The sequence below is a fragment of the Condylura cristata genome, unplaced genomic scaffold, assembly GCF_000260355.1.
Source record: "Condylura cristata isolate star-nosed mole 26May11 unplaced genomic scaffold, ConCri1.0 scaffold00002, whole genome shotgun sequence".
Classification (NCBI taxonomy): domain Eukaryota; kingdom Metazoa; phylum Chordata; class Mammalia; order Eulipotyphla; family Talpidae; genus Condylura; species Condylura cristata.
The window spans coordinates 40,686,075-40,707,638 of record NW_004567103.1 but is presented as its reverse complement, the minus strand read 5'-3'; the positions used below and the strand labels follow the sequence as shown (position 1 = coordinate 40,707,638).

At 38.5% G+C, this 21,564-nt stretch overlaps 1 protein-coding gene across 3 annotated transcripts in view; it reads left to right on the top strand.

Moving 5' to 3' along the window:
* The window catches only part of OSBPL6 (oxysterol binding protein-like 6), a 187,578-nt gene that overhangs the window by 58,728 nt on the left and 107,286 nt on the right, over positions 1 to 21,564 (top strand). For all 3 annotated transcript variants that reach the window (XM_004674483.2, XM_012727374.1, XM_012727368.1), the window contains exon 2: positions 7,432 to 7,525. The gene's annotated coding sequence lies outside the window, so the exon portion shown is untranslated. The remainder of the gene's footprint in view (positions 1 to 7,431; positions 7,526 to 21,564) is intronic.

Here is a 21,564-nt window from a genome sequence, read left to right as displayed (position 1 = left end):
TGTCATCATTTTAATCTCATTCATAATCTCCTCTGAGACTCTGGGATTAGTTATGTAGTCTCTCCCCACCCCCATCAGAGCCTTAGGAAACTGGGGCTGTTTCGTTTGCTCTTGAATTTCAGCCTTCACATACCCACCAATACCTGAATAAAAATTGAGCTCCAGTTGTGCTTGGATGTGAGAGAAGCCGATGTCTCTGGCAGGATCATGGGTGTGCCTTTGACTCACTGAGTTTGTTCAGTGGGAGCTTAAGAACTTCAGGCATTAGACCCACCTTTGGGTAAACAAGGGAGCAGTAGTGGGCTCAGGTATCTCAAGATGATCAAAAGTGCCATTTAGCAACAATTACTATCTTGTTGTTGTTTTTTCCCTTTCCCAGGCCTCTCAACTGGGTAATTATCTGTGTTTAATTTTCTGTGGCATTAAATTTCATTAACCATGAGTGCGCTGTTTCTGTTCACAAGGCCTTTCTTTGGGAGCAGAAGGGCGATGACAAGGGGTCCTTCATGCTTGACTACTGTGGAGGAGCCAGTGTCCTGCAGGAGTTTCTCCCAAACTCTAATATGTCATTCTGGCAATTTAATCTCTCCTCCAAGGCACCTGTGCTGGGCATCTTTCAAGGCTCACAGTAGTTTCGGTTTAAAAGGCAGTTGTTCTTTCTGATCACGCACTGCTCCTGCCTAAAGCAGTGAAGCCACAGAAGAACTATGTTGATTTAAATTCCAAATCCCTTTAACAGTGACACTCAGCCACAGTGGTGCTAAGTGGAGACCATTTCTCTATTGCTGCCTTACTGCATTTTCCTCGTCAGACTACAGAAAATGGGGCTTCAGGCCTCCTCCACTGTGCTGTACTCCTGTTATTTCACCCTTTGAAATCTGGGCTCTGAGCAGAAGAAATGTGCTTTCTTCACATTTCCATGCAAGCGTGTATATCCTTTGGTCACCCAAGAATATCTGGGGCTGAAGAGTAATGTTTTGTTGAACTACAACTGGCCATCAGAGCTAGTCGTAGCAACAACATAGTAACAACCCCAAGAATGATCTCTAAGGCACTGGAAGATTACAAATTCTTGGGGTGAAAAGCCACCATTCATTTTTTTTGTTTGTTTGTTTAATTGTTGCCCAAAAGGTACAAAGACTTGAATGTTATCACTTCTCTTTTCTTTTTTTAAAAAAGTGTTACTGTTGGTAATTTACAACAGGGATTGGCAGACTTTATCTGTAAAGGGCACAACAGTAGATATTTGGGGTTTATGAGGCATTCAGTTGATACCAATTATTCCACTGCTGTTAGTGTGAAAGCAACTACAGAGGTATATAAGTAATGGTCATGACTGGGTTTGAATCAGACTCTTACAACAAAATAAACAAAGGGCACGATTTGCCCCATGGGCTATCTATTTTTCCGATTTAATTGACATAATTGCCCTAACCAAAATATTTTAAGTGGGGAGATGATTTGGGTAAAATAAGTAAATGAGAGACTTTTGTTGTCATGTAGATGGGACCTAAACTAAAATTTTGAAAACTCTATAGTCTTCATTCAACAAATATGACCAGTAAATACTTCACAGCAAATGACACTAGGTTCCTTACTGCCATTTGAATAGAACCAAATTCAGATATATCAAGAGACATAAGTCTAACTAATGCTGATCATTCTACACTGTCTTTGGTCAGCATGAATTATGTTTGCTGTGCCATCCTCCTTGGTTTGAGGTCATGAAATAACGCCTTAGAATAATTTTGGGTCTCCTGCTAAAATAACAAGCTCTTTTGGTAAACAATACATTCAGGGGTCACCATATGTGGCCAGGTTCCTGGGGTGATCAGTATGAGGGCCCACAACTTCACTGCAACCCTTCATTCCTGAGAGATAGGACTGTGGGCAGAATCTATAGGAGGTAAATATTGGGGGACATTCAAACCAACATATAAGGGTGAGAAGGGAGAATGTAGGTTATAAGAATTGTTTATGAAGGACAAATAGAGATGGGGGCCACATTGAGGTGGATATTTTCTTTTTTAAGGAAGCTTCATTCAGAAGCTTCAGATGTTGGGAATGAGAATTTCAGGCCTTGATGATTAAATTTGATGTGGTTAAAAATTTCTTAATAATTCAGTAGTTTAATGGGATTTTAGATTTGCTCCAAACCTTTCCATTTCACAGTTGAAGAAATGAGATTATCTGAGTAATATCATCATTCTCATTCTGATATTTAGCTGTATTATTTACATGCTATATTCTAAAGGGATAAACTTGGAGCCAACAAATCAAAAGTGATTATACCAGTATGTTTTTTATATGTATGTTAATGTTACTCATCATTATAGAGGAGGTGGGGCTGTGAGTTGTCATATTTAGCAAAGAAAAATATAGGACCAATTTAAATTTTTATTTCAGCTGAAAATAATTGTTTTTATTATAAAAGTTGAATATAAAATACATTATTTGAGATATACTAAAAGATATTTATTTAACATTCAGATATAACTAGATGTCCTACCTGGTGCTCACAAGTTGAAAATTGAGGAAAACTAGTCAGTGGTGGCATCTAGGATAAGTTTTCACAGCCTGGCATCCACCCAAGGGCCTTTTTATATATTCTCATTTCCAGGCCCATATCAGAGAGTCTGAACTGGTAGGAGTGGGTGGATGTTTTAAGTATCAGTATTTTGAAACAGAACCTCCACTTGATTGTGAAAGGTTTGGGGGTATCCAGTTCTTTACTTGCTGGTGCTTTCTGAAACAGAAATTTTCGAGGTGCTGTTTTTATAGACCCCATTGTACTCTGTTGGTTTGCCCCCATTGATTGGCTGATTGTGTACTAGAGAGATTATTAAGGTTTATATACCTGTTATCTAGCCCTCCCCAACCCCATGTTTCTCTTTCATGTCCCAATGAAACTTGAAAATGCAAATTAATTTGGGGGAAGTGGAAAGGTTCAGTACAAAATCCAGTAGAACTTCCTTTCTAACAGACTCCCCACTCTCAATAAATTCCTCTGTTCTCTCACTTTTCAGTGTTTCTTTCTGAATGATAGAATTCAGAGTTAAAAATGAACTTAAAAGAAGTCACCTGGGCCCTCCCTGGTGGTGCAGCGGGTTAAAGCACAGCACTAAGAAGCTAAAGCCTCTGCAGCATGAGTTCGATCCCCAGCCCAGAGGTGAGCCACGTGGTGCAGCAGACCTCTTCTGGCCGGCCTGCTGCTCCCCTCAGCAGGGTACTTGTCAACCTGCCTATTCTGCTCCCCATGCTGTCTCTGGTGCATCCTCTCACTGCACCTGTGCCTCTGGCCTGTACCCCAGTTCTGTAGGCATAAATAAATAAACCTAAAAAAAAATGCAACACACACTGTATATCTATTAAAAGAAATAAAGAAGTCACCTATTCCAAAAACCCTTGGAATTAATGCAAGCCTTGGTGATCACATCATCCTGTGATTTGCTCTTGATGTCTGATTTCTCTATTAGAAGGAGGGTCAAATCAGAGTCTAGGGCAACAGTTGCGATATTGAGCCCCTTGGCTGTTGGACCACATGGGCAGTGATGAGACTCCAAAGGCTTTTAGAGAAGCTGTACATCTCTGTGACGTATTCACGGGGAGAAAGTCAAGAGTTCATATTTGGAGAAAAAAGTATAGCACCTTAAAGAAAATACCCTTTCCATGCATAGGAGATGTCAGACTGTAGAAGGGAAGATAAACTGAAAGCCTTACTGAAATTAGATTGTGAAGCTGGATTGGGGACTTCCAGCTTGAAGCCTTGATTTTTCCTGAAGTCATCAGCCTTTTTGCTGCAGTATTGTGTAATATGCTCTACTATAGCAAAGGAAGAAGCAGCAGTCTAGTTTAGTGATGCTTTGTTTATTCACTTCATAAACAACAGTTCAGGTCTTGTGGCCTTTTTCAGTCCATTTTAAAGCCCAGCAGTTGGCGGGGAGTCGACAGCACATTTTAGGGAAGTCATGTGGAAGAACTGGACTCAGCATTTGAGGTCCCTCAGGAGTACACCAAATTATTCTTACAGAACTGAAAGGCCAGGTCAAAGAAGAGAGCTGAGAGGAACCTATTCCCCTACACTAGATCGTAGAAGATGGTAGAATGCTGCAAGTAGATGCTGGGTACCTACACCTATTGTTTGAAGATAAGATTAATGTCCCAAATTTTTCCAAGTGATTTTCTTACAACCATTTATTATTTTTTTTTATTAAAAAGTTTATTTTTACATCATTTTGCACTTTTTTTTTCATCTCAATTGTAATCCCCACGGGTTTCCCATCACCAAATCACCCCTGTGCCACCACCATAGTCCCATGCATTTCCCTCCCTCCCCCCCCCCCGACAACCATTTATTTTTAAAATAGAATGTGCTTAGTTAAAACATCTCTCTGGAAAAGATCATGCTTAGTGAAATAAGCCAGAGGAGAAAAATAGCGGATGGTTTCACTCATAGCAGGAATGTAAGGGATCAGGAAAAAAAAATTATACACACACATGTATTAATAAAGTAAAAATGAACATCAGCTAACAACTGTCAACCTGAGACATTCTAAAGGGAAGGAGAGGAAACAGGATCAAAATGGGGGTGGGAAGAGCACACGGGACTATGGTGATGGCACGTGGGTGAGTGGTGGTGGGAAGTCCACGGGGGTTACAACTGAGATGGAAAATGTACAAAATGAAAAATAATGTAAAAAGTATATATAAAATAATTTAAAACGACCTAAAAAAACTCCCAAAATGATCACTCTGACATGCTTATGTTATTTCGAAACTTGGCCAGAACGGCTGTCTCTCTGTTTGTTTTCTCAGAGTACATTCTGACTGCTGGGGAGGAGGCTGAGATGTGAAATTACACTCACGACATTCACTCGTTATTCACTCTTAGGACCAGGTGAATTTTGTGGTAGTTGTGACAGTTTAAGGTTAGCCTAACAAATTGAAAAAATAAATACATTAAAGGAATAGTCCATATGCCCTCTGTTCTTTCATTAAATAGATAAATGTCTTAATATTTCAGGGTCAACTGTGAGGTTTTCTAATTTCTAAATATAATTCATTCCAATTAAGTGTCAATGTCTCATCTGAAAGTGATTTTATAGGAACTCATAAACATTATTTTGGGTGGTTTAGCTTCAGTAGGTTTTATAATAGTTGAGTGTCAATTTTGGACATGTGAATTATCTGTATCATTTAATGTTCCAAACCACCTCTGTTTTTGAAATGTGCTTTTACGCAGCTTCTCCCAGCCATTAAGTTGATGTATCCGCAAGAAAAGGAAACTTTTCCTAAAGGTTTAAATTTTATTTTTAAAGATTTATTTATTTATGTATACAAGAACTGGGGTACAGGCCAGAGTTGTAGGGGGTCAGAGACAGAGCAGGGAGCAGAACAGGTAGACTGACTGAGGGGAGCAGTGGGAAGGCCGGGAGAAGTCTGCCACACCATGTGAGTCACTTCCTTGGCTGGGGATTGAATTTGTGCTGCCCTTTTCCCCATGTACCACCATTTAAATTTAAACATTTAAATTTTGTACTGTTAGGAGGTTATGCTAAAAAAAAAAAGAAAAAGAAGGTATTCTTTGTAACCTAATATAAATAACATTTGTGTTAATCACACTCTTGGCCGATCAGTTGTTTTTTTTTTTCCATGTAGTAATTATTGAAAAATAGCTAGATACACCTAATATTTTTCTTAAGAGAAATATATACATGAGTTTTTTTAGACATGCTATCCTGAGATGTGGTCTATTAATAATTCACAAATTTTCTGTATTACTAATTTACTTATTTATCTGTAACGTATAGAGAGCTGGGGTACAGGCCAGAAGTGCAGGGGCAGTGAGAGGATTCACCAGAGACAGAGTGGGGAGCAGAACAGGCCAACTGATGAAGTACACTGAGGGGAGCAGCAGGCAGGTCAGGAGAGGTCTGCCGCGCCATGCGGATCACCTCTGGGGCGGGGATCGAACTCATGTGGATGTGGCTTTAGCTTCTTAGTGCTGTGCTTTAACCCACTGTGCCACCAGGGAGGGCCTCGAAGCCACTTTTGTAATCATTGCTCTTTTGCTACTTAGCAGCCACCCAGGGTTGTTTTCTGCAGTTTACAAGTAAATTAGCAGTGGTTCAGGGAGATTGAGATGCCCAGCATCCTAATAATTATTAAGTAATGGACATCGTGTTTAAAATTCTAGTCTTTTAAAATGACCTCTAGCATGGAAACTCTCAAGTATTGACAAAATAAACAGAATAGTAGAGTGAGCCCCCAGGGTCCCAGCACCCTTCTATAACAGGCTCCATATTCCCCATCTTACATCACCTTCATCTCCATCAACTCTTACCCCCACATGACAATGATGGCAATGCTTTCTATAGTTTCTTAAAGTTTACATTCACTGAATAGCTCTAATCTTAGCTGTATAGTTTTGTGACCTACCTCCCTGACATGATAATTCCATCTCCTAGAAAGTTCCCTCATGTCCCTTCTTGGTCAGCTCCCCATCCTCCCTCAGTAACTTCAGTTGTAATTTTTTTTTTCCTACTTGAGATTAGTTTGCTTGTTCCTGAATGTCACAGGGATGGAATCACTCATATGAAGCTGTCTTCAGTTTCATAGTCTTTTGACCTAGCATTCAGTGCTATGTGTGGAGAGGGACCCGTATCTCCATTGCATAGTTACGGAAAGATGACACCCTGAATGAGATCTTGAAAAACTCATGTTCCGGCTTCGTCTAATCAGTGCTCAAAGTCAAGTGGAGAGATGAGCAGTTTTTCTTCCTGTAGGAAGAATCCATCATTCCCTCTGGTCACAACTGATTCTGTTTGGAAGGTTGGTGGTGGAGGACGCCCTGCACTGCAGCTTGCCTGTGGCTTGCTGAGTCATTTGTGTCCCCAACCCGAAGGCCTGATACTCATTTCTCCTAATGCCTCTGTCTATGTGTTTTGGAAGGTTACTTGATCAAATTCCATTTGAATTTGTGCTCATTTTTTAAGGTCAAGTACTGATAATTGTAAGATACAGAAAGCCATTTACCTGTCTCGTCATTTTTAATGGGAATACTTAATGGTTTGGTTTTGCTAATTAAGTAGAAGAGAAATGATCAAAATAATGGCTGAATTACTGTATCCAGAGCTGGCGTTTAATTTCATTTCATTTCATTTTAAAGAAATCAGTGAAGACTCAACAGTAGAATTAAATCCAAATGAGTTTTTCTTCTGTAAGGAATTTTCTCTGATTTTTTTAACTCAATTATGTCTCTTTTAGGTTAGAGAAGGATAACACATATCAAAAAGTAAAATAAAAATAAATGGCAACATTATCCTTGCTTTTAGCTTTTAGGGAAGAAATTTATAATAATTTAGATAGGAAAGTTAGAGCAGTGAACCCAAGGATGAACTAATTTATAGGTGCCTCTGGCTTCTTTAACAGGTGGCAATTTCTTCTCCAAAAAGAAGTTAAGCAGCTCTTGTTGCTGAATTGCTTGCAGTTTCTTTAACTGATGGGAAGGAAAAGAGCCCAAAAGGTAAAATTCACCTCATTTTATTCCCTTTGTAGACTGTGTTAAGTTTGAATCAACACTGGATGATTCGTTGCCCCATACTGAATTTTAAATGGGTCTCTAGTAATGATAGCAGCCATTGGAGACCAAGCTGAGCTCTTATTCATTCATCAGGAGATGCAGAATGGTAAGCTTCTAATTCTCAGTCTTTAGTCACTGGCTGGAATGCCTCTATAAAGGCCTGAATTATGCTGAGGTATGTGGCTTGTAGTTGAAAAGCAGGATGAGTGTTGATTCTTTCCCTCTATTTACTGTTTTTTTTTAGATTTATTTATTTATGCTTACAGAACTGGGGGTATAGGCCAGAGATGAGGTGGGTGTGAGAGGGTCCACCAGAGACAGAATGGGGAGCAGAACAGGCAGATCTACTGAAATACACTGCAGAGGGGAGCAGCAGGTGGCTCAGAAGAGATCTGCCACACCATGTGAGTCACTTTCCTGGCTGGAGATCAAACTCACGCTGCAGTGGCTCCTGAGAGCTTCTTCTTGCTGTGTTTTAAAACATTGCACCACCAGGGAGAGCCATATTTACCAGTTTTAAAATGAGTTTATTGACAAGTCTCCTCCACAGGTGACTAATATTTTCTTTTTAAAGATTGTCACGAGCTTACGGATTTAGCATATTTGATGTTTCAGTCCACCTGTAGTCATTGTTCTCTTTGATGATCCATTGTGTATTGTTAGCTAGGGGAGCTTCTTCTGATTGGCTTCTGTGCTGTAGGTTTAGTGTGCATGTACTTCCCTAATTATCTATCATCTATTCATCTATCTACTTATAATATAGACCTACTAGCCTTTGATAGACAAGATGTTCTGACTCATACTTTTTGTTCCCAGACCCTAAATTGACTATTTTCCAAGGAGTTTTGGTTCCTTTCAATGGAAATAATATTTTAAGACCAGTGTAAACGTTCCAGCTGGTGATTGCTGTTTGGATAGTCATTAATTCTAGGCCTTTTCAGAGAAAAAATTTAGGAAATTTTACCTTAAAGTAAAGTGCTTCCTGAGTTCATACTATTCATGAATTCATTCATAAGACTGAGCTCCAATGCTAATTGAAGATTACTGAAAAATATGACTAATTGCAAAGTAGGGGATGATAACCAACGACTGTTACAGAGAAAGTGCTAGTTAGGACGTAATTATCAATTCACAGAATAGGAGCTCACATGTTAGATGGTCTGTTTTTCTGCCTTTGCCTTTGCCCTTTTACAAAAGATGCATTTGAACATGTCTAAGTAGAAAACAAGCTCAAGAAAGTTCAAATATGTTCTTCATGACTTCAGCACTACAAAAAATGGCCGGGGGCCTTGCTGTGAAGAGATCAGAAAACAGATTATAGCACTTCAAATGAGAATTTTGTATTGAGCAAATTTCAACTTCGCCTGACCCTTTTGGAACTGTTTTCTTACTTTGAACTTTCCTGTTTTTGAAAAAAGGCTTTTATCTCCAGAAACCAGAAACTCGATTTATGAAAACAAAGCAAAATTCACTGCAGGCCAACCCTTCACCCCCATGGTGGTTCTGATTTCTTTCTTGGTCAAGAGACCCTCATGTCATTAATTTGCAAGACATTTTGACAACTATTTTTTTAAAGATTTATTTATTTATGCATACAAGAACTGGGGTACAGACCAGAGATGCAGGGGGAGGGGTGAGAGAATTCATCAGAGACAGAGTGGGAGCAGAACAAGCAGATTGGCTGAAACACACTGCTGAGGGGGAGCAGCAGGTGGGTCAGGAGAATGCTGCAGTGGCTTTGGATAGCTTCATAGTGCTGTGCTTTAATCTGTTGCGCCACCAGGGAGGGTCCCTTGACAACTGTTTTTATGACTTTTCTCCAAGGTAGAGTGGAGGTGAGAAACTCAGGGAGGCTTATTCAGGAAGGTATGTGTGTTTACGTGACACAGTTGATGCCTAAGGCAAAAACACATGCATGTTCTACTTGAAGATGTAGACTTGTAGTATTTTATTATTTCATAGGGAGATTCAGAATTAAATGCAGAGGTTTTTGTTTTGCTTGTTGTTTGTTTTGCTATACAGGTTGCTGACCCTACAGGTTTAAAATGCTAGTCTTGAAAGTATATTAATTTTCAAATTGAATAACTACAATAAATGTTAGGTAGTACCTTCCCAGATTGAGTATTAAATTTTCTTTAATGCATATTGTAAAACAGAATTCTGATGAGCAAAATTGCAGATTTACTAGTTATTAAGGTTAGTATCAAAATGTTAGCAAAAGTCAATTTCATCATTATTATTTTTCAGAGTCTGTCTCTATGAGGAGTATTTCATGAATCAAGATAGATAAGTGAAGTGTCATTGTGTTTATTTAACTATAATGTTTATTTTTTGAAAGGGAATGTTAACATTTTGAAGTAGAGATCAGTAAAATGCAGTGCTATAAGAACAGGTTTCCTTTTCATATTTCAACAGAAAATACCTTAACTGCCTTCCTGTACAACTATAGGATTTAGTACATTAAAGTTGAAGGAACTAACCTCCATTAAAATTAAAAACTTCTCTGTGAAAGATTTCCAAGAGAATGAATAGATAAGGTACGAAGTAAGAGTAAATATTTGTGAAAGGGACCTAAAAAGGACTTACCCAAAATATAGAGAATTCTTAAAGCTGTGCAATAAGAATATAATCCTATTTTAAAAATGGGCTAGAGGCTTTAACAAATATCTCACCAAAGATATAGAGATAGCATATAAGCACATGAAAAGATGTTCCCCATCACATGCTATTAAACATTTTTAAGCAACAGTGAGGAACTGCTGTGCTTCTATTAGAATGGCCAAAATCCAATATGAACACCACCAAATACTGGCACGGATATGGAATAACAGGAATTCTCACTTATTGTTAGTGGGATCACAAAATGGAAGGACACTTTGGAGTGCATTGGCAGTTTGTTATAAAACTAAACATGCTCTTTTTTTTTTTAATAATTATTCCTTTATTGTAAGATTTTTATTTATTTATTTTTGTGTAGAAGAACTGGGGTGTAGCGCAGAGGTACATGGTTGGGGGAGGGGTGAGAGGACAGTGTGGAGCAGAACAGGCAGATCTACTGAAATACACTGCTGAGGGGAGCAGTGGGTGAGATAGGAGAGGTCTGCTGTGCCATGTGGGTCAACTCCCTGGTTGAGGGGATTGAACTCAGGCCACTTCCAGTGAGGAGAGCTATCATGGTAGTAGTGCTAAGACTTAACCCCTAGGCCACTAGGAAGGCCCAATACTAACCATATTTTTACCATAAGATACAGCTTAGTATTTACGCAAAGTATGGAACACTTATATCCACACACAAATACCTACACTTGGATATCTAGGGCATCTCTGTTCATAATTGTCAATACTTGAAAGCTACTAGGGCATCTCTGTTCACAATTGTCAATACTTGAAAGCTACTAATATGTCCTTTAGTCGGTGAATGAATAAACTCATAGATCCAGACAATGGAATATTATTTAGTGCTGAAAGAAATGAGCTATCAAGCCATAAAAAGACATTGTGAAAATTTAAGTGAAATGAAGTTTTACCAAGTGAAAGAAACTAATCTGAAAAGACCACATACTAGATGATTCCAATTCTATGACATTCTGGAAAAGACAAAACAATGGAGATAGTCAAAAGAGCAGTCATTGCTAGGGCTTAGGAGAGAGAGAGAGGGATAAGTAGGCATGTGACAGAGGATCTAGAGGGCAGTGAAAACACTCTGTGGTACCATAATGACAGAGACATGTTACTGTTCATTTGTTCAAACCCAAAGGATACACAAGAGTGAGCCCTCAGATGAACTGTGGACTTTGGGTGGTGATGATGTTTCACTGTAGGTTCATCAGTTGTCATAAAGGTACAGTTTGGTGAGTGTTTTGGTAACAGGGAGACTATTAACACTACATGTGTGGCAGTGGGCAATCACTGTACCTTCCCCACATTTTTTCTGTGAACCTAAAACTGCTTTATATAAGATAGTCTTAATTAGAAACGTTCTGGAAAAAAATAGGTGGGAGAAACTAATTGGAATTTACAAGTTTTTCGATTTCTTGCTTTTTCTTAAGATTAACTTGGGAAAATATGGCAAATATTGGGTGGAGAATCAAATAGTTGAAATTCAGAGCTGGAGAAAGTATATCTAAATTCCATGCAACATTTATAAATCCAGCACCTGATACCAGATTTAGTCATTTTTAGTTCCGAACTTTTAATGAAAATAGATGAAAAAAAATTTTTTTAACCTTTGATTTTTAAAGCAGACTGTATCTTTTCTGATTGAGAATTAGTTCCATAGTGGGTTTCTCCAAACCCAAAATATTAGTATGCTTGGTATTAAAGGGTACAGGAAGATTAGGAACAACCAAGGAATGTACGTTCTGATTTAGACCAGCTGCAAATTTAAGTAAAATTTATATAAATATAAAATACCAATAATTGGGGAAAAGGGCAGATGAGGTATCAGAAGGTGATGTGTGTTTTATTATCAAACAAACAGTATTACCAATGAAGTGATTTTCTCCACTGGCATCAAAACTCTTAGTGATGGTGGCATGCTCTTCATGCTTAGCACTGTAGCAGGCATTCAATGAAATGGATAAATTAACAAATGAATAAATTTATTATTCAAGGATAGGGAATATTTAAGGTAAAAATGGCATTTTTTGGTTAAGAAGGTGTAATTTATGTACAGTAAAGTACACAATTCTTAAATGTAGGCTGAAATCATTTTCTATATCTCCATCTATGCACAAAATTAGCTCCAGATGAAAATATGGAGCACTTCTAGTTTACTGGAAGGTTCTCCCCTCTCCCAGTCACTTTCTGCCATCATCACATTTGCTTCAATTTGTCTCTAAACATCATAAAAATGGAATTATACACTGATCCTTTTTGCACTGATGTTCATCTATAGTGTTGCTTGCTACTGTATGCACCAGTAGTTCATTCCTTTTGAAATTGTTCTTCATGGACTTTTGGGTTATTGCAAGTTCGGGGCTATTATGAATTAACCTGCTGTGAAATTTAAAATTTTATTTTTTAATGGACATAATAAGCATTTACTTCTTTTGGGCATCTATCCAGGTGTGGGTCGTAGAAGATTGCTGAGTCATAGAGGATTTAGTTATCTTCAGCAGATACTGTCGAATATATTTTTGTCATAACATTTACATTCTAAACATCAGTGTAATAGAATTTAAATACAGATCCTAAATTTTATTTATAGGCTTCCGTAAAATTCATTCAAAATGTATAAAGATACAAGTCATTACAGTCCAAGGGAGGGAGGAAATGAGTTCTCCCACATTAGTATTGCTCATATTTCCCAAGGCCAGGCACAATAGACAAACTCAGTCAGCATTTGAATGAATCCTGAGATCAATTCATAGTTTAGGGGAAGGCAAAATGAGGAAAGAATACAGTGGCACCCAGTTAATTATTGAATTCTGACCCTCATAAATATCAAGGCTCCAAGCTCTTTCCCTTGCCAGTTTCATGATGTCTTTCATTCCATAATCCTAATTGAGTTTCTGCTCTGTGTTACAAAGTCTTGTCCTGCTCTCGCTGCTGAATAAAATTATGGATATCGGGCAAGTCCCATAATAACACACTGGTTGGTGGAAGGATGAGTTAGAGACTGAAGCTTCTGTGTGCAGTCACCTAAGTTTGTAGAGTGTCTTTTGCTAAGATTTTTAATATGCCCTTACAATATGGTAGGTGCAGGTCAGGTCTACAACAGAGAGGATAGGAATCGGCATTGGATGATTTCCAAGAAACTCTTCAATTTGGCTTTCTTATCAAGGAAAATATCTCTCTTCTGCCTCCCTTCTCTCTCTTTCTCTAAGTCTGGACATATATACAGTGTGACTGCTGGGTAAAGCTGCTTTAAAACTGAGTGTTGGGTACCTCTTATGAGACAGTTTGTTAAGCTTATTTAATCTTCAGCCTGTCAAATGGACACTCTTAGTAGCCCATAGATAAGGAAGTCAAGGGACAGAGAGAAGATGTAATTGTGCAAAGGGCACATAGCTAGAAACTGGCAGAGAAGGAATTGGAACGTATTTCCAAAGGCTTCATTCGTAACCCACAATGCACAACTGCCTGCTAGTTTGATGTTTTGAATTTTTTAATTCATGGCCTTTATTTCTACATGAGCCTGATAAAAGTCAGTCATTTGATATGAACATCTCAATGATTTTTGCATTTAATTTTTCCCTGAGATGGCGAATTTATAGTCTGAAGAAAGTATGATATATAGAGATGTTAGAATAATCATTATCTCAGTTTTTAAAAAAAATCAATTAGTTGATATTAGTTGATCTGTATCAGGAAGTTTTATGAAGTGGCAACCAGATATATTTTTCAGTAATGTCTGTATGTTTTTGCATAAATGATGTGTGTATTTCATAGAACTAAAAAATGATTATGAATCTGCAAATATGCACTATAGAAATCTTTACTGTCAATGACCATTTGAATAGCTCTCAGATGTATATGCAATACTAGGTCTTGAACATATAATATCTGTAATCTCCAAAGCAATTCGAACTAAGTTTTATTAGAGTCCAAATCTCTCCTTTTTCAAATGAGAAAACTGAGGATCAGATAGACTGAGTAACCTGCCCAGAATTTCACAGCTAGAAATCATCAATCCTGGGATTTGAATCAAGCTGCTGTAACTCCAAACTCCCTGCTTTTCCGTGACACTTGCGCTCATAGGAAGAAGCACTGAATTTCAAGGAAATTTCTCTAATATGATAACACAGGCTACCCAGCTTTCTTCATTTTTTTATATCATTTTATGACATCAAATTAAATTTCCAGAAGAACAATTCTGAATTGTAATGAATGGTGTTGTTTACTGTCTCAGCATTTTAAAATTTATACTGATTTTACTGCCAATGCCATCTATCTAAATACAGGAAGTTTTAGTCATAAGAATGCTAACAGGCTTGATTTAGTTATCAAAGTGTTTTGTAGTTTGATCAGCAAACAAGTAAGTCACAAACTGAATAGAAATCTAGATAAATTGATATAGCAAGAAGCTTAAGAAATGTGGCAGCTTGATATTATTCCACTAAAGTAGCATAGAGGTACAAGAGACTGCCTCAAAGAGAGGCATGGCCAGAGTTATTTAGTTAAGCCAATGAGGAAAACAATATATAGATTATACAAGGCATATACTGGTTCTGGATATATTTTTATAATATTAAAACATGGTATAATTTATGGTGGCGCCACTGACAATGCTTACCTAATTTGTCAATAAAATTTTTAAGATTCTGAGCTCAGTTTATTTGTGGCAGGCATTTTTGTATTATAAGTGAATGTCTATAATAGTCATTTTAAAGGCAAGTTAAGTTAAAACTCTGGATGTTTCCAGCTACCTGCCCCAAGGGTTCATTGTCATTCCAGTAGTACAAGAAATACCAGCAACATGATATTGGAAACTGAAGGTTCCAAATGTCATTGATATGAAAGCCTTATCAAGTAGAGCACTCAACAGAAACCAGCCCATTAGCACAACTCTGAGCCAAGACCTCCCTGCATGAGTGTTCTTTCGTCTGGATTGAGGACATATGTTGTCTGTCCTTTCAGAATCGGGGGCTCAGGGAGAGCACTTATATTTAAGATTGTATATGAAATCTCATTTATGAGGGGCTTAGTGAACTGAGTAGGCAGAGAAATACCACCTGTGAACACAAGACTGCAGACAGTGGGCAGCAGCTGTCCAGGAGTCTGCAGAGAACACACCCAGCAGCCCTACAGCATTACCCCAGAGTGCAGGCAGCTTCACCTTTGTGATCCACTGGGTGCTTGGTTTGGTCCCATCCGAGTGGTCTGTCAGGGCTAGTGAACTTCTGCCCAACTGCATCAAACTACCTGGCTTTAGGGTTCAGAGTTATGTCATACATCAGATGCTTTTGCTTTTGCATTTTGGTCCTTACTACTTAGTTTAAAGCATATTAGACATGATAATTGAAATGTTCACTGTATACTCAGGACTTGTGAGAACCACCTGCAGCGCAGCACTGAGTAGTAGTATTTTGAGTCTATGGTAGGGAGAGACAGGATCAGCTATTTTTTTTTTTTAAAGATTTATTTATTTGTACATTCAGAACCGGGGTACAGGCAAGAGGCTCAGGGGCGGTGAGAGGCGTCACCAGAGACAGAGCGGGGAGCAGAATAGGCAGATCGGTGAAGTACACTGCTGAGGGGAGCAGCGGGCGGGTCAGGAGAGGTCTGCCACGCCATGTGGTCTCCTCCAAGTCAGGCGGGGATCGAACTCATGCGGAAGTGGCTTTAGCTTCTCAGTGCAGTGCTTTAACCCGCTGCGCCACCAGGGAGGGCCAGGATCAGCTATTTTTGATTTCTCTAACTAGGTAGAGAGGGAGAGACAGGATCAGCTATTTTTGATTTCTCTAACTAGGTGGAAGTTGTTAGTTATGTGAGAGAGCGGAAGCTTTCAGCACACCACTGTCAGTAGTTCTTTCGAGTCACTGAATAGTAAATGCATATGGTGCGTCCTTTGACCTGGGAATAGCATTAAAATTCCCAGTTTTCAAGTTGATTTGCAAGAAAACAGGTGGTTTGCATATGCTAACAAAAAAGTAGGAGCACCCACCATAGGCAGATTCACCCATAGTGCAGTCAGACTTGAAGGGTGGAGCAGGTGTGGTGATCACTCTCAAAGAACATCCAGGCTTGGGAAGAAAGACACATGTCAGGATAGACAGGGGATGACCAAGAGGCACTCATCCTCTTGATATTTAAGTATATTTAAATACTTAAATATATTTAAGAGCCTGGAGGATTAATTCTAGCTGAGCCACAGAAATGGCTTCCTGCAGTCCAGACAGAGCCCTAAAGGCTGATGGGTTTCAGCCTTGGAGATGTCAAAATACACAGAGGAACTACACAGGCAGGGCAGAGAACGGATATGTTTGGGGACATTGCAGGAAGTTTTGTTTGATTGAAGATTTCAAGAAGTCTATTATGGTAGATAAAGCTGGAAAGCGAGTGATTAGAGCATGGAGGCCCTTTAACCCAGGATAAGGAATTTGGGCTTTATTCTTTTTTCTTAGTTTCAAATATTCACTCAGGTGTTTTAACTTGCTATGGTTATTAATTATGATTATTAATAAAGATCTTTTGTAGTCTGCTAGGGCACAAAAAACAGTTACGTATCGTAGTCTATGTGGGAAGGGTCAAAATGACTTTTTTGGGTGAAAATTTTCTAGAGGTGGCGCCAAATACATCTCGTCCTGTTTTCCAGTTGAAAGCAGCTCATCACTCCAGTGGCACTTATTTTGATTTCTCTTGAGGTTTAATCATGTTAAGATCTATATACCACAGCCTTTTTTATTTTCTTTCGTTCTGGCCAGGTAGGTCGTCCTAAAATGCCTAATACCCTTGTCTCTGGCAAACAAGCTGATGTGTTTGAAAGCTCAGTCATGAAGCTCCTTTATATTTCTTCCCCATTTCTTACTTAGCAGTTTCCCCTTCATAGGGGGCACTTTGTATGCTGTGAGGTGACTCATTGATTTGCTGCCCAGGAAAGAACAGCTCTGGCTTTTTATTTTTAGTCAAAGAAATTATTTTTGTGTACCTTGGAAATATCCTAAACTGGTATTTTTAGCTATCGGAAGCTCATAGAAAACTCTGAACTTTATCAGATGGGCTTTGAACACTTTTTTTCTGGGTAAAAACATTAGTGAGAAGGGTCACCTTTCTAGTATTCTCTAGCTAATTAACTTAATGTAGTGAAGCTGGAGGCCTACATGGCAAGGCAGTTAGTTTCACTATTGTTATATCTTGGGGTCTCTAATCACTGATTTCAACACATAATTATAATAATAGCAAACATTTACATAGTTTATACACACACACACACACACACACACGCTTTTTTTTTTTTTAATTCTCAAGCTAATCCTAAATGGCACATACTCTTACTATCTCTTTACAGAGCACAGAACTGAGGCATTGAACTGAGGCATTGAGAAGCTATTGACTTGTCCCGAGTCCCACTGATACTAACTGGCTGAGGCAGGATTCAAACTGAGGCAATTTGACACCAGTGCTCTTGATTTCATTAAAATCTAAGGACACCAGTAGGCTGTCCCTAGAATTAAATAAACACTGTGTTTCTAAATATTTATGGCTGTTTGTTATGCATAGTATGAAACTATGAATTTAAGAAATTTCAGATTAGTGTTATGACACCAGAAATCTGTTTAGTGTCTCTTTTGCTGTCCATGCAAAGCTTCACAGAGGTGACATCTGAAGTCCGAGCCAGGATGCAAAGGATGCTCCAGTGCTCAACAGGCTGTGAAGAACATCCAGCCAGCAGGAACAACACATGCAAAGGCATAGAGAAGCGCACATTTGCAGGGAAATATGATCTTTGCTATATCTAAAACAGTGTAGAAGGTGAGAAATGACTCAGATACAGCTTAATATTGCAGATTGTATTTTGATAAATTGGCCTATCAAATAGTGTTCCTTGACCTGTTTTTCATCAAGGACACAACAAACTTTTGTATATAATTTTAGGGGCTCTGAAACACATCAATCTATCTATAGACCCCTTTTCCCAGGCAGTAGAGAATAATTGAGAATAGAATAGAAAGATGACCCTGATAACAATGAAAGATGACTTGAAGAGAAAAGGAGTAGGAATAGAAAAATTCAAAGGCAGATGTAAATAGTCTAGGCTAGAGGTGGCAAGAAGAGAATATCTGTGAAAGATATTTAGAAGCTAAAAGTAAGAGGAATTGGAGTAAGTTAATGGGAAAATCACAAACTAAATGACTAAAAACAGATGAAATTTCTAACATGGTGGAAAGATAGTGATGTCATTGACTAAATCAGAAGACAAGGGGGAGGAAAGCAGCAAGGCTGAAAGATCATGGACTTGAGTTTCACATGCCCCTGATACATTGTAAAAGAGATGCTCAGTAGACAGGTAGAAAAACAGGCAGCTCTGGAGAGAATTGACAGCCTTACGCAAACAAGAAGTTGAAGTCCTGGGAGTGAGACAGTGCCACTCAGGGGGAGCCCAGGAGGAGAAGGGCAAAGGAGTCAGCAGTAAAGCTAGCTGGGGAGAAGAGACTGAGTAGCAGCAACACTATCTGGGTACTTGCTGTGTGCAGGACTGTTCAGAATACTTTCCACACATTAACTTGCTAATCCTCAGACATCGCCATGAAAGAGCCACATTTTATGCAAAAGGAATCCAGGACACAGAGAAGTAAGGAAGCTCACTCAAGGTCACAGAGCTCTGTTGCTTTTCATGGTAAAATAGTGGTAGCATCGTAAAGTAAATGTAATTGAGTTTAGATAGCTTTTGTTGTAACTTCTGGAGATTTAACTATGGGTTGGTCATAGTGTTCCTTACCTCTCCCCTACTTTATCAAGTATCTGATCATCAAGAATTCATGAAGTATGTGATTTGACACTTAACTATTTTTCCAGATTTCTTGGCCTTTTCTCAAACAGGTCTTCTGCCAAGTTCATACAATTCTTAAACATTTTTATTTAATGTTTTAAGCTTTCCTTGAAGTTGTCTTGCGATGAATGAGCATTTTGGGCATTTGTTAAAACTCTTCCTAAATGACGCCATGAGTCACACGGTCATATTTCACTTAGAATGTGTTGGACTTCCTTAGTAATCATACTTAATAATCTTAAATTTTAACACTTAAGTTAAAAAATAATAATCTTAACTTTAAGTTAAAAGGTTTAACATAAAACACTGGAATTAATATTTGAAACTGAGGAGTGAGAATAAAGCCCAAATTCCTTACCCTAGTTTGAAGGGCCTATATGCTCTAATCCCAGCTAGCTTTCCAGCTGTACCAACCATGATGGACTTCTTGAAATCTTGAACCAAACAGAACTTTCTGCAATGTCCCCAAACATATCTGCTCTCTGCCCAACTTGTGCGGTTCCTCTATGTATTTTGACATCTCCAATGCTGAAATATCATCAGCCTTTAGGGCTCTGTGTTTAATAAAATATTTTATTTTTTTAGTATGTTGATTGCATATTATATTACTTCAGTCATGTTTCTGAAAAAAAAAAATGTGTGGGACATCTCAAAAATGGCAGATGTGAAAACTTGAATGTGTTATTTCAGTTGATGAAATTTAACATCTTTCATTTATGATGTTAGATAAAGTTAAAGTTAGAAATCTTCTGCTATACAGTTATTTTTGAAAATATTTATTTATGCATACAAGAACTGGGGTACAGGGCAGAGGTGTGAGGGCTGAGAGAATTCACCAGAGACAGAGTGGGGAACAGGACAGGCAGACTGACTGAAATGCACTGCTGAGAGGAGCAGCTGGTGAGACAGGAGAGGTATGTTGTGCCATGTGGATCAGCTCCCAGGCTGGGATTCGAATTGGTGCTGCAGTGGTTGTGGATAGCTTTATAGTGCTAAGCTTTAGCCCCTTGTACCACCAGGTAGGTCCCGCTCCACAGTTATTGAAAAGAAAGTAACTGTAGTTGGTATGTGAAAGCTACTGGAGTTTATGATTTCCTCATTAGGATGTTACCCCAAAATATCATATTTGCCCAAATCCATTGGGTTATAGCACTACAACTGTATTCTCCAGGACTTAGATGCAGGGTAGAAATTCTCAGTCTATTTGGGATTATCTAATTGAAATTTAAATTGAAAAATTGAAGAAAATCAATTTCTTTTGTAAACATGGCTGCCAATGGTGGGGGGGAAACAGTCTTCCCCAACTAAAGTAGTTAGTGGAAGTAGTCGACAAAGTAAGCATGATAACGAACAAAGGCATTATACCATGTTTTGACTACAGTTTTCTGGGAAGATTGTTAAAAATATTTAACACTAAATTAAGACCAACCCTTCATGAAAGCAATGTAGGCATTGAAATAGTACCATGTTTTGTAGAACATACAAAACATCTTTAGGAAAAATGCCTCAGCACTTGTTTTTGTTGTGAAATGGACTTTGCTATGTAGACTGCTAAATTTGTATAACTCTTCTGGTTGTCCTGGTCATTTTAAATATCTTTACTATTTTAAGAATTTCTCCTTTTGGGGGCCTGCCTGGTAGTGCAAGGGGCTAAAGGACAGCACTATGAAGCTATTAGCAGCCACTGGCCAGGGAGCTGACCCACATGGGTTAACAGACCTCTCCTGCCTCCCTGTTGCCCCCCTCAGCAGTGTATTTCAATCAGTCCACCTGTTCTGCTCCCCAGTCTGTCTGGTGACTCCTCTCACCCTCTATGTCTCTGGCCTGTATCCCAGTTCTTGTATGCACAAATATATAAATCTTAAAAAAAGAAAAGAATTTCTGTCAAATATTACTGAATTGTGGTGCTTGCTTTATCCCATCTTCACTTTGCATTCTGTGTATAAACTTGGTTGCTACCAGAAGGTCTAGTCTTTGGTAAAGAGCACATCTTGAGTTCTGGGGAGATCTGAATTAAAAATGTAGAGTGTGCTAGACGAGGACACAGTGGATAGTGGGCAATATCAGGCTACAGGAGGGTCACTTGTACCACAACTTCCAGGAAAATTTCTGTTGCTGAGATACTGGCTCATTCCTTTCCAAATGAGCCAATCAGAAGGAATCTTTGCCAAATCACTAAGCTCCTTTGGTGGGATTTTTTTTCTTCCAGAGACTCCTACCTGAATACTTGTTGGCAGAGGAACTGTCCATATCAGCCTTCTCAACTCTGAATTGATTAATGACTTAGGAGGAGGGAGTCTGTAGTATTTTTGGTCTGCAGAGGATGTCTTAAATTAGAATATGGTTGTTTTTTTTTGTGTGTTGATAAAAGCCAGATATGCTTTTTTAAAATATCAATGTTAGGTAGTTTTAGAAACAACCACTTCCCTTCTGAGTTTATTTCTTAACTAGAGCTTTTAAGAATTAATCAATGTGGGTGTTATAAACTTTGGACTTCTCTCGCATACACATTTTATGCAAGGTAAAAATAAGACCCCATACAGTTCAT